The sequence below is a fragment of the Vigna angularis genome, chromosome 9, assembly GCF_016808095.1.
Source record: "Vigna angularis cultivar LongXiaoDou No.4 chromosome 9, ASM1680809v1, whole genome shotgun sequence".
Lineage (NCBI taxonomy): Eukaryota > Viridiplantae > Streptophyta > Magnoliopsida > Fabales > Fabaceae > Vigna > Vigna angularis.
The window spans coordinates 4,598,427-4,608,036 of record NC_068978.1 but is presented as its reverse complement, the minus strand read 5'-3'; positions in this window follow the sequence as shown (position 1 = coordinate 4,608,036).

The following is a 9,610-nucleotide window of genomic DNA, read 5'->3' as shown; positions in this document are numbered from 1 at the left end:
CATATATTCAATAAAATTTACTCTCATATCACTACTTTCTTGCATCGCTAATTCTTACATTAGCTGTTAAAAGCATTTACTCTACAGTTTTTATGATCATTAACTCACAGCTGACAAATAATAGTTTACATTTATATATGTATCTGTACGAAGAGCCACGTGGTGATTGCAATAGGATAGGATATATAATAGCTACAGCAGAAGTCTACTTTCCATACATATTATCTATTTTGGTAAATGTCATTTGCATATGATTCGGAAAACATTACTGTCACAGAGTGGTATAAACCTGAAGGCAGGGAAAGAATTAGACTTTGATAATTAAAGACCTTATAGAACAAGGCATAGTAGATCAGTGGATGTGGGCATATCAAGTCCATCAGTTAATCACCCCACCTAAACATAGCGAGAAGAAAATGTTGTATATTGTCATTATTAAGGCTGACATCCATTTTCCTGCAATCTCAGTTTTATTGTATTTTTGGTAAACCTAGGTTTCTCAGCCAAAAATCTAACCACTATCAATTGTTGTTTTTTTTTTTTTTGTATATGCAGATAAACTGAGAAATCATAGCACTGATATGGGATTAGGTTTAGGTTTATGATTTATTGAAGCAATAAGTGGAGTTTGAGTTTGTAAGGGTATCCTAGGATTGAGGGTGTGTGTAATATTGTAGAGATGGGGTGTAGGTAAGAGGAGGAGGTGGTCCAAAAACTCGAAATGCTACACACATAGCTGAAGCTAGCTATATTTGAGAAGACAACAGTTGCCCCGTACCTCGAATTATTGTCATCCATGCCAGTGTTACACGATTCTCGTCTCTTCTGGAACCATTTATTACCTGGTTGCTGTAATGCACCTTACCATTCATATCACTCTACCCTCATAATATATCTACCATAATCTATTATACTATTACTCCCTCCAACCCTAAATCTTTCTCTCTGCATAAAATATTTCAACTTTCTACTTAAACAACTCCTCAAACGTCAATTTTGTTTAACACCATGTTTAATCATTGATTTCACGTAACTCAAATTAGAAAGGATTAAATATATATTTTTCTTCCCAAATTATTTTAAAATTATAATTTGTTCCTAAATCAGATATATATATATATATATATATATATATATATATATATATATATATATATATATACATATTCTGCTTTTCTACTTTACCAAAATCATATAAAACGTCGTCCATCTCAAGTGAATGTTATAATATAACTTATTGTAAAATTTTGTTTATCACATGATATATACTTTAAGTTTACTTTGTCACATGGTAAGTTATATTATAAGTAATATAATAAGCACTCAACATTTAAAACACTTCATGTTTTGTTTGGAAGAAGATTTTATATTATTTTCGTAAAATATAACAACAATATAGAAGTATATTTAATTTAGAGACCAAATACAATTATTTAAAATGGTGTGGTAACAAACATATTTAATCCAAATTATATAAATTATTGAGAAAGAAAACATTTTGTCATGCTTTGTTATTTTGTATGTTGTAAAAGTTTCCTTTTTAACACTTTTACTTATAGTTCTCTCTTCAATTAGTGTTAACAGCACTCTTTAACTTTAATTAGAAAGAAAACGCCATCCAACGAGTAGTTATTATAAGGTCATGTTTTATTTAGGAAAAGAAAACAAATTTAAGTACAAACATATCTACTATTATCCAAGCATATAATGTTATTTTAATAAGATACATCTTACTAATGTGAAACTTTAATTACAATTGAATATTGACACTTACTTACTGGTGTGATACTATGATGTAAATTTTGTTCCTATAAAAAGTACCTTTTTATATAATTTGTTATGAATCATTTAAAATACAATATTGTTTCTGTTCTGATTTTGTTTTTCAATGTTTTTTCTGAACATTTTTCATATAAAAAGTATATTAGAAAACAAGAAATAAAAATATGATGAGATTTTGGAATTATTGATAGAGATAAAGAACATTTTATCAATTTCATGTCTTCCTTCCTTCTTACTTTAAGTGGACAACAAAATCAATAATATAGTCATACCAAAGAACAAGTTGTATAAGATCACATGCTCCTTCTACACCCTAAGATCATGTAGGGCATTACTAATGCATTGTTGAGATTGATTGCTCAGAAAGTGAGACCACCTCAAAGGGAAACACTTCCTGAGATTTTTGACAACTTTAAGGTAAGTTATATAGTCCTTAAACAACTTCAACTTATAGATATTCTACAAGTTAGCTATGCCTAACGACAACTTAGCCTTAAAATGATCCACTTATAGAGGTTATAGGTCCTTCTCAAACACCAGACAATGGGATGACCTCAAGGTTCTAGAAAGTTTCAAATATTAAAGGATTCAAACATGGATTGAAATTGAAGAAGTTGTTCATGAAGTTTAGGTTTTCAGATTTTGGAGGAAGAGGTTGAGTTATTGGTAGTGTGATGATGACAAGGAGAATGAGGGTGTAGGTTATCCAAGGAAACCTAATTGGATTGGTAGAGTTTAATGTCTTCTTGTTAAGACATTAAGAACTCTAAACAAGGACGTTTCACCTACTATTTTTTTTAAATAATATATTTTTAGAGACAAAGAAAATCAATTGAATACAGTATGATTTTAAGATTTCTACAAATATTTAAATTATTTGTCCATGTAGTTTCTTTTATCATCATAAGTAATGCAATATGAAGAAACGTGACTACACAATTAAATAATTAGTTATTTACACTAGTTTTAATAAGTAGTGAAATTAGATACATAGATAATTACATGTCCAAACAGAAAAATAAAGTTTAGTAATTATTATATTGGAGATATATATTAAGTAAAAATATAAATTTTAATATTCAGTAAAATATCTTGTGTTAATTATATGTAAAAAGAAAAAACTTTGTAAACAACGTCCTCCACACTAACATTTTCTTTGTCAAAACAAATTTTACTATTTTAAATATATAATCCAATAATGATTTATATGTGCATAAGTAAACATTTATAAATGTATAATCAAATTGTAAGCATTTTCTTATATTTTCCATAAAATATTGTATAGAAATTATGCAATGAAGTATAAATTAATTTATGAACATTTTTGTATACTTAATTTATTTTATAAGAACTTTGAGTTCAAGACATGCCATATTAATTTTCAAAGTTAAAATCCATAGTGTTAATTGATATTATTTTATATATAAGGCAAACATAAAAAAATAACAATAATATATATAATCACTCAAAAATTAAAAAAAACAACTAAAAAGTTAAATACTCACATGTTTTTTCTTTCAACTTTCTTATTAAAAAAAAGAAAATTACAAAGCTTGACATCCAATTTCAATATTTTTTTGTCTATGCTGCATACTTATACTAAAGAGATTTGTGTGAACATTGAAAGGTACATATACATACATAATACATACATATTATATATATAATTCCTGGTCTGAAATGAACTGAAAAGTAATTCGATAGAATTGTTGAGACATTTATTAACAATTTATGCATCTGTTGGATGATAGAAAAGAAAAAGCATGGGATGTAATTTATTGAAATATGAAAGAGAGGGTCCCCAATGGATATGATATTTTATTTTATTGATTGATGAAGGATATGGGTTTTCAGCTTTATAGGCTTTAAATTTGTGTTAGAAGCTAAAAAAAAGAGAAGGGGTGAGGGCGGCGGCACCACCTTTCTTTCTCTCTCCGATTGCCCTAGCTAGGCCTTAATGGAATCTAGGTATGCAGTTCTTTTCTTTCTATCTGTCCACACCATGTGTTTGTGACATTTCCTCGGAAATTCTTGGTAAGTGTTACCAACTGTTTGCAGAATCTAACAAAAGTAAAATAAATATTGTGGTAGATTACTACAATTAATTCAAATGTGTAACAGAGACAGTCACATATTAACCTATTTGTTTCGGGTATGAAACATGTATTTCCTCTTTCACATTCAAACACATCTCATTAGTTAGTAATTTTGAATTTCAATCGCTTTCTGGATTGCGTTGTCCACCTTTCCACCAACGAATAACAAACAAGAAAGGAAACTCAAATCAGTCTCTGTGTTGCTCTTTTCATAGCATTTCCACGTCTCTTCTCTCAAACCAATGATAACATTATTTCAGGAAATTACTCTTCTTTCTTCACTTTTATCAATTTAATTTATATATATATATATATAATATATTCTATGTAAAAAAAATTTAATGCCATTTATTTATGTTGTTTATCATTATTTATGAAGAAAAGTTAAGTTCATAAGTTATTAAATCAAATTTAAAAATAAGAGAGGTTTAGAAACAGTTTTTATTTTCCCTAAATTAAGTAAAATCTTAACTAATGAGGAAAATTGAATTTATTTTACTTTTCTATAAATATTTTTAGAGGAATTTACTTAAATAGTATTGTAATGTAACTTGGCTCCCTTAAAAAAGTTACATTCTTAACCTAATTTTTATTGATGGATGATGTAACAAAAATATAAATATGAGAGAAAAAAAAATCATACTTCATGAGGAAGAAAAAAGAAAAAGAGAAAAAAAACCATGACTATTTACAAGTTTTCAAAATGTTTCTTTCCCGAAAGGAATAAAGGGCACGTCTGTTTTGTACATATTGTTTGTTGTTTAGTACATATTAGGATTTCAACATGTGTACTGAATATGCTAACTGAATATGCTAAATAGTTAAATGCAATAATTATAATTCATAACAAATATATATTTTTTTATTACATTTGTAATGAATTTGAAAAATATAAATTATTTTCCATGCTTTAGAAGAATAACTTATGATATGATATTATTTTAATTATTGATAGTGTATAACATTAATAAAGAAAATTATTCTTTTGATATACATAAACTTTTACCCATTTTATCTTTTAAGTGATTCTGTTTTACTATTTTTTAAACTAAAATAACTATCTAGATAAAAAGATTTCCTACAAAATAAATAAAAACTATCCACAATAAAATTATAAAAATTATTTATATTTACTTTTTTTGTTATCATGAAAAAAAAGAGTAGACATTTACACACATGTTTTCACTAGTTTCTATATAAAAAAAAAAATCCATGAAATTTAACTTTAAAATGTAAAAGATACCACCAGATATTGAAAGACATAAGTGACTAAGAAGATCAAACAACACTAATACTAATAATATAAAGTTCTTGTTATATTATGTGTAGAAACATTTTGTTAATGTAAAGCACATTACATACTATGTTATATATATGTAAGATGGTCATGTGTTATAATTAAGATTGTTGACTTTGATGATAAGTATTTGAGAAGTATATATAAAGTAAGTTAGAATAATTTGTTGATGTGAAAATTAAACTGAAGTTTGAAAAGGATATATATATGATTTGAAGAAGAAGTAGTTGAAAGAGTGTGGCAATGAGATGGTAGTGAATGAGAAATGGTGTTGTTGCAAAGACATAGTATTTATGTTTCTACCTCTCCTACAAGTTGAGTATGACAATGTTAATCTTTTTGCTTGTCTATATCATAGATGCAAATGTGCAATTTATGGTGATTGGAGACTTTGCCCAAACCCATAGAAATAGGCACATAGATCACACACTGGACCACATGATACTTACTTTTCATAAACATAGCCATCCATCTATTTCGTATAGAGCTAGCTAGCACCATTTTCAATTTATTGTACAGTCTACAGTATTCAAATCCACTGCTTCTCCCAACAATATAATCACCCATCAAACAGACAACGACATCTTTGCTTTCTGCTTTCAACAACCATAACCATACACACACATACATCTATCCAAAGGTGAAATGTCTAAACTCCCACTGTTTTTTTTTTACTATTCTTTTTTACACCAGCTACCTTCTCTCCACATAATCATTTCAAACTAACCAAATCTGTATACACTGTTCACTACAGTAACTAGTCTTCTCACTTTCCTATTACTTTCTGCTTCCAAAAGTGTTTAGTGTTAATGCTTCTTATCATACTTGTTTCATAATTAATTCTTTAATTTTTCTTAGACAAAAGTTACATTATTCGAGAAAATCTTCCTCTTTTTTTATCTTTTCACTTTTTTTTATAGTGTGTTTTGATTTAATAAAAGTATCATATAAATAAAACATGTTAGGTTCACAAAGAGATTTCGTATTCAAAGGTTTCAATTTTTTACATTTTTTTTTTTGTTTTTATTAGTGTTGTGCATGGATTGAGACATTCTTAATGTTTTATTCTTTTATTTATATATATTAGTTAGTGTTGATAAAAAAAATATAAAACATATTAAGAGTTTAAGTACGAGTTTAGTTTTTGTTCTAAGTATATAAATGAAAATATCGAATTATTTATCTCGAATAAAAAACTCATTATGTTAAGTTTTGGAATTGAAAGTGACGTTAATATCTTTATATGGATTGGAAATGGTATTAATAAGTTATTTAAGTATAAAATTAGACAAGAAAATTAAATATAAGTCTGAATTGTTATTTTAATTACATCTCTTTGATTCTTTTCTTTTTGTTGTTGAATTTTTCTTATAATCGATCTCAAAAGTCAAACAAAATACAGTAACATTTTTGCAGAAAAGAAATTTAATTAATGTAAGAAGATTTAGGAACACTTGTTTATATTAAATTGAGACATATTTCTCTTACATACATTGAGTCCTCCTCTCATTTCTCTCTTACAACTTCATTGTTGCCACCCACCACTATTGTCCTTGGTGACACACCATCATCTTTCTCTTAGATAGAGTTGTACTGTCTGTCTTTCTTCTACATTGTGCATACAAACAAGGATATGCATTTACCTGCTTCGTATCCACTCTTTTCCCTCAACTCCGATTTGAGCTCTTCAATGATAGCACTCCTTATTTCATAACACTATATATGAGTAATGGTGTTAGTGGTTTTAGTGAGAATATGTTGAAGATAGTGGTGTCTGCAACAAATTGAAATTTAAATACATGAAACATAAGCTTTGATTTGAAAAATATTAGAGTCCATAATTATTTTCTAAATAGAAACTCCTCTTAGTTTATAACTATGTTGAAATTCTTATACTAGGCTAAATCAAGGAGATTGATTATTGGGATAAATTGAGGAGATTAATCACATCTGGGATATGAATTGTTTATATAAGAGACTTGATATCACATTCAACATAAAACCTAAAGTTTAATGTTTATGGATCTTGTTTTTCTTACATACCATTTAACTTTATATGTGAGATTTTAAACTAAATATTTCTAACAATTAGACCAAATTCATGATTCTTATCTTTCACGTTGGTGATTTGCTTCCTTGTAGTAGTTCATTGAGCTTTTGATTGACACTAATTAAGCATATATTTAACATTTGTTTTGGTAGGAAAGACTTAGGTGATGTTTCAATATTTTAGGTATCCGGGTTTATTATGATAGGTCATGCAAGGAGGGTTTAAAACATTCAATACATACTATTTCTTCTTGTGTGTTGTGCATGTTCAAAGAGGTGAAAAAAAAAACATCCAAGTTTATATATGTCTCCAGATGATATAGGGAAAATATCAAATTTCAAGTTTGTTTTGGAAAAATGTGATTAGCAAAATTGAATAATGTTAACTAAATTTTTAATTAAAACAAAAGTGTAAAAATTCTACATAGAGAGAGTATAAAACCTTACTATCTTGTTTTACTACATCAAGTATTTATAAAGCAATGATCTACAATTTATTGATTCAATCATGGCTAAGTTACGGTCAAACCAGTAGTATTTAATATTTATTAATAATATAAATTTATAATAAAATTAAAATACAGATATTATTAATACGTGTTCAATGAATTATTATTTACTAAGTTTAATAATGTGAAAATTGATATTAAAATAACCAAATTGATGTTTTGTGTCTCATTAATTAACATAGGAGTTTAAATTGACAGATTGGTATCTGAACCAATTCTCAAGTAAACAATAAAACAAACTCGTTTAATCCTCTTTAAACACAAAAGAATCTTTCACTGAAAATTTAAACACTTTGTACCAAATATTATTATATGTTAAGCTTAAATCTGAAATAATTAATTTATTCGTTTACTTGGCTTCCATATGCATATAAGAATACTGTTCTGAAAATTAAATTGAATCGATTGGTCGAAGTAGAAAATCAATAAACTGATCAATCAAGCGTTTCATGTAGAAAAATTGATGAAAGAGCCAAAATCTAAAATATATAAAACAAGTAAGATTGGTGAAAAAAGTGTTTCATTACATTCTTTATTTTTTTTACAAAGATAAAAAATGAAATCAAATTATTTTTGCTTATAAATTATAAATTTAAACGTGTTGTTATTCATGGATAATGTATTATTGAAATTAGACTCAAATATTATATATAAGATATTTCATTTTAAATTTTGTAAAAATTTATAAAATCATGTTATTATATTTTCCATTTTATTAGTATATTTTACTGATATAAACTTGACCATATTTACTTCTTATATTTGAATAATTAAACTTTTTCTTACTGAATAATGAAATCTTAAATGAGTGAGTTGAGTTAGTGATTTGTTTTTGAAAACACTGTTTAATACTGTAATTGAATTGATGAATAGGTACGGAAGAAAGGATCAACCATGTGCAGGAGAGCTAAATCATCGGTTATGTTTAATTGCATATTTTATGTGAACTTGTTTTAATTTGTTACACACTTCAACTTGGTTCGATTTCAACTTTGTAGTTATTTTCCTATCTTAAATACATTATCCATATTCAATATATAAGTCTTTAGAAAATACCATCTATTTATTTTCTTAAGGAAAATTTTAACTTTCAAAAGCTGCTTATTGAAATTTGTCTTATTTAGAAAATTTGATCAACAAAAAAAAAACGGGAATTAATTGTTGTGTACAATCTCCAAGCTACCTGCTACTTCTTATTATTAATTAAATATCATCACATGTGCATGTTTTTTATATTTCAATCATTAGTGTTTAGGGAAACACAAACGAATTATCTTTCTTGTTTTGTCAAAGCATATTCATACTAAAACTAAAATTAAAAACCAGGCCAAATGCGACAATATTTGAAACACAAATATAACTTTTTAGCCTTAAAAGGTATTTATTTATTTTAAATTAAATTAATAAATAGACTGTCATATTTAAAATTAGTCGAATTATTAATTAAATATGAACAAAACTAAAAATCACATTTTTAGAAAAAATATTACAAGCTCATAAAATATGACATGAAAATTGTATATTTTTTTGATCAGTTAATTAATAATTGAATAAAGAATGTGGTTTTTTTTTTATATTTCATAATTCAAGTAGGTTTGTTTTGGTTCACCACTTACAACAATAAATATGAATTTATAAGAATGAAAGTTGAGCTGGTGTGAAGAAGTAATAAAATGAAGGTGGAAAAGTTTATTATGCAGAGAGGAAGAAATTCGAAAAAGCAGGAAAGGAAAATAAATTATGCATACGTGATGATAATGACAATGAGGAAGAAGTAATATAATTAAAAGCCAGAAAGAACTAAAAGGTGATATTTGGCATGTTTTTTGGGATCCGGGACATTAAATTATGACTGAGCTCGGGAGTTGGAAGTTTTG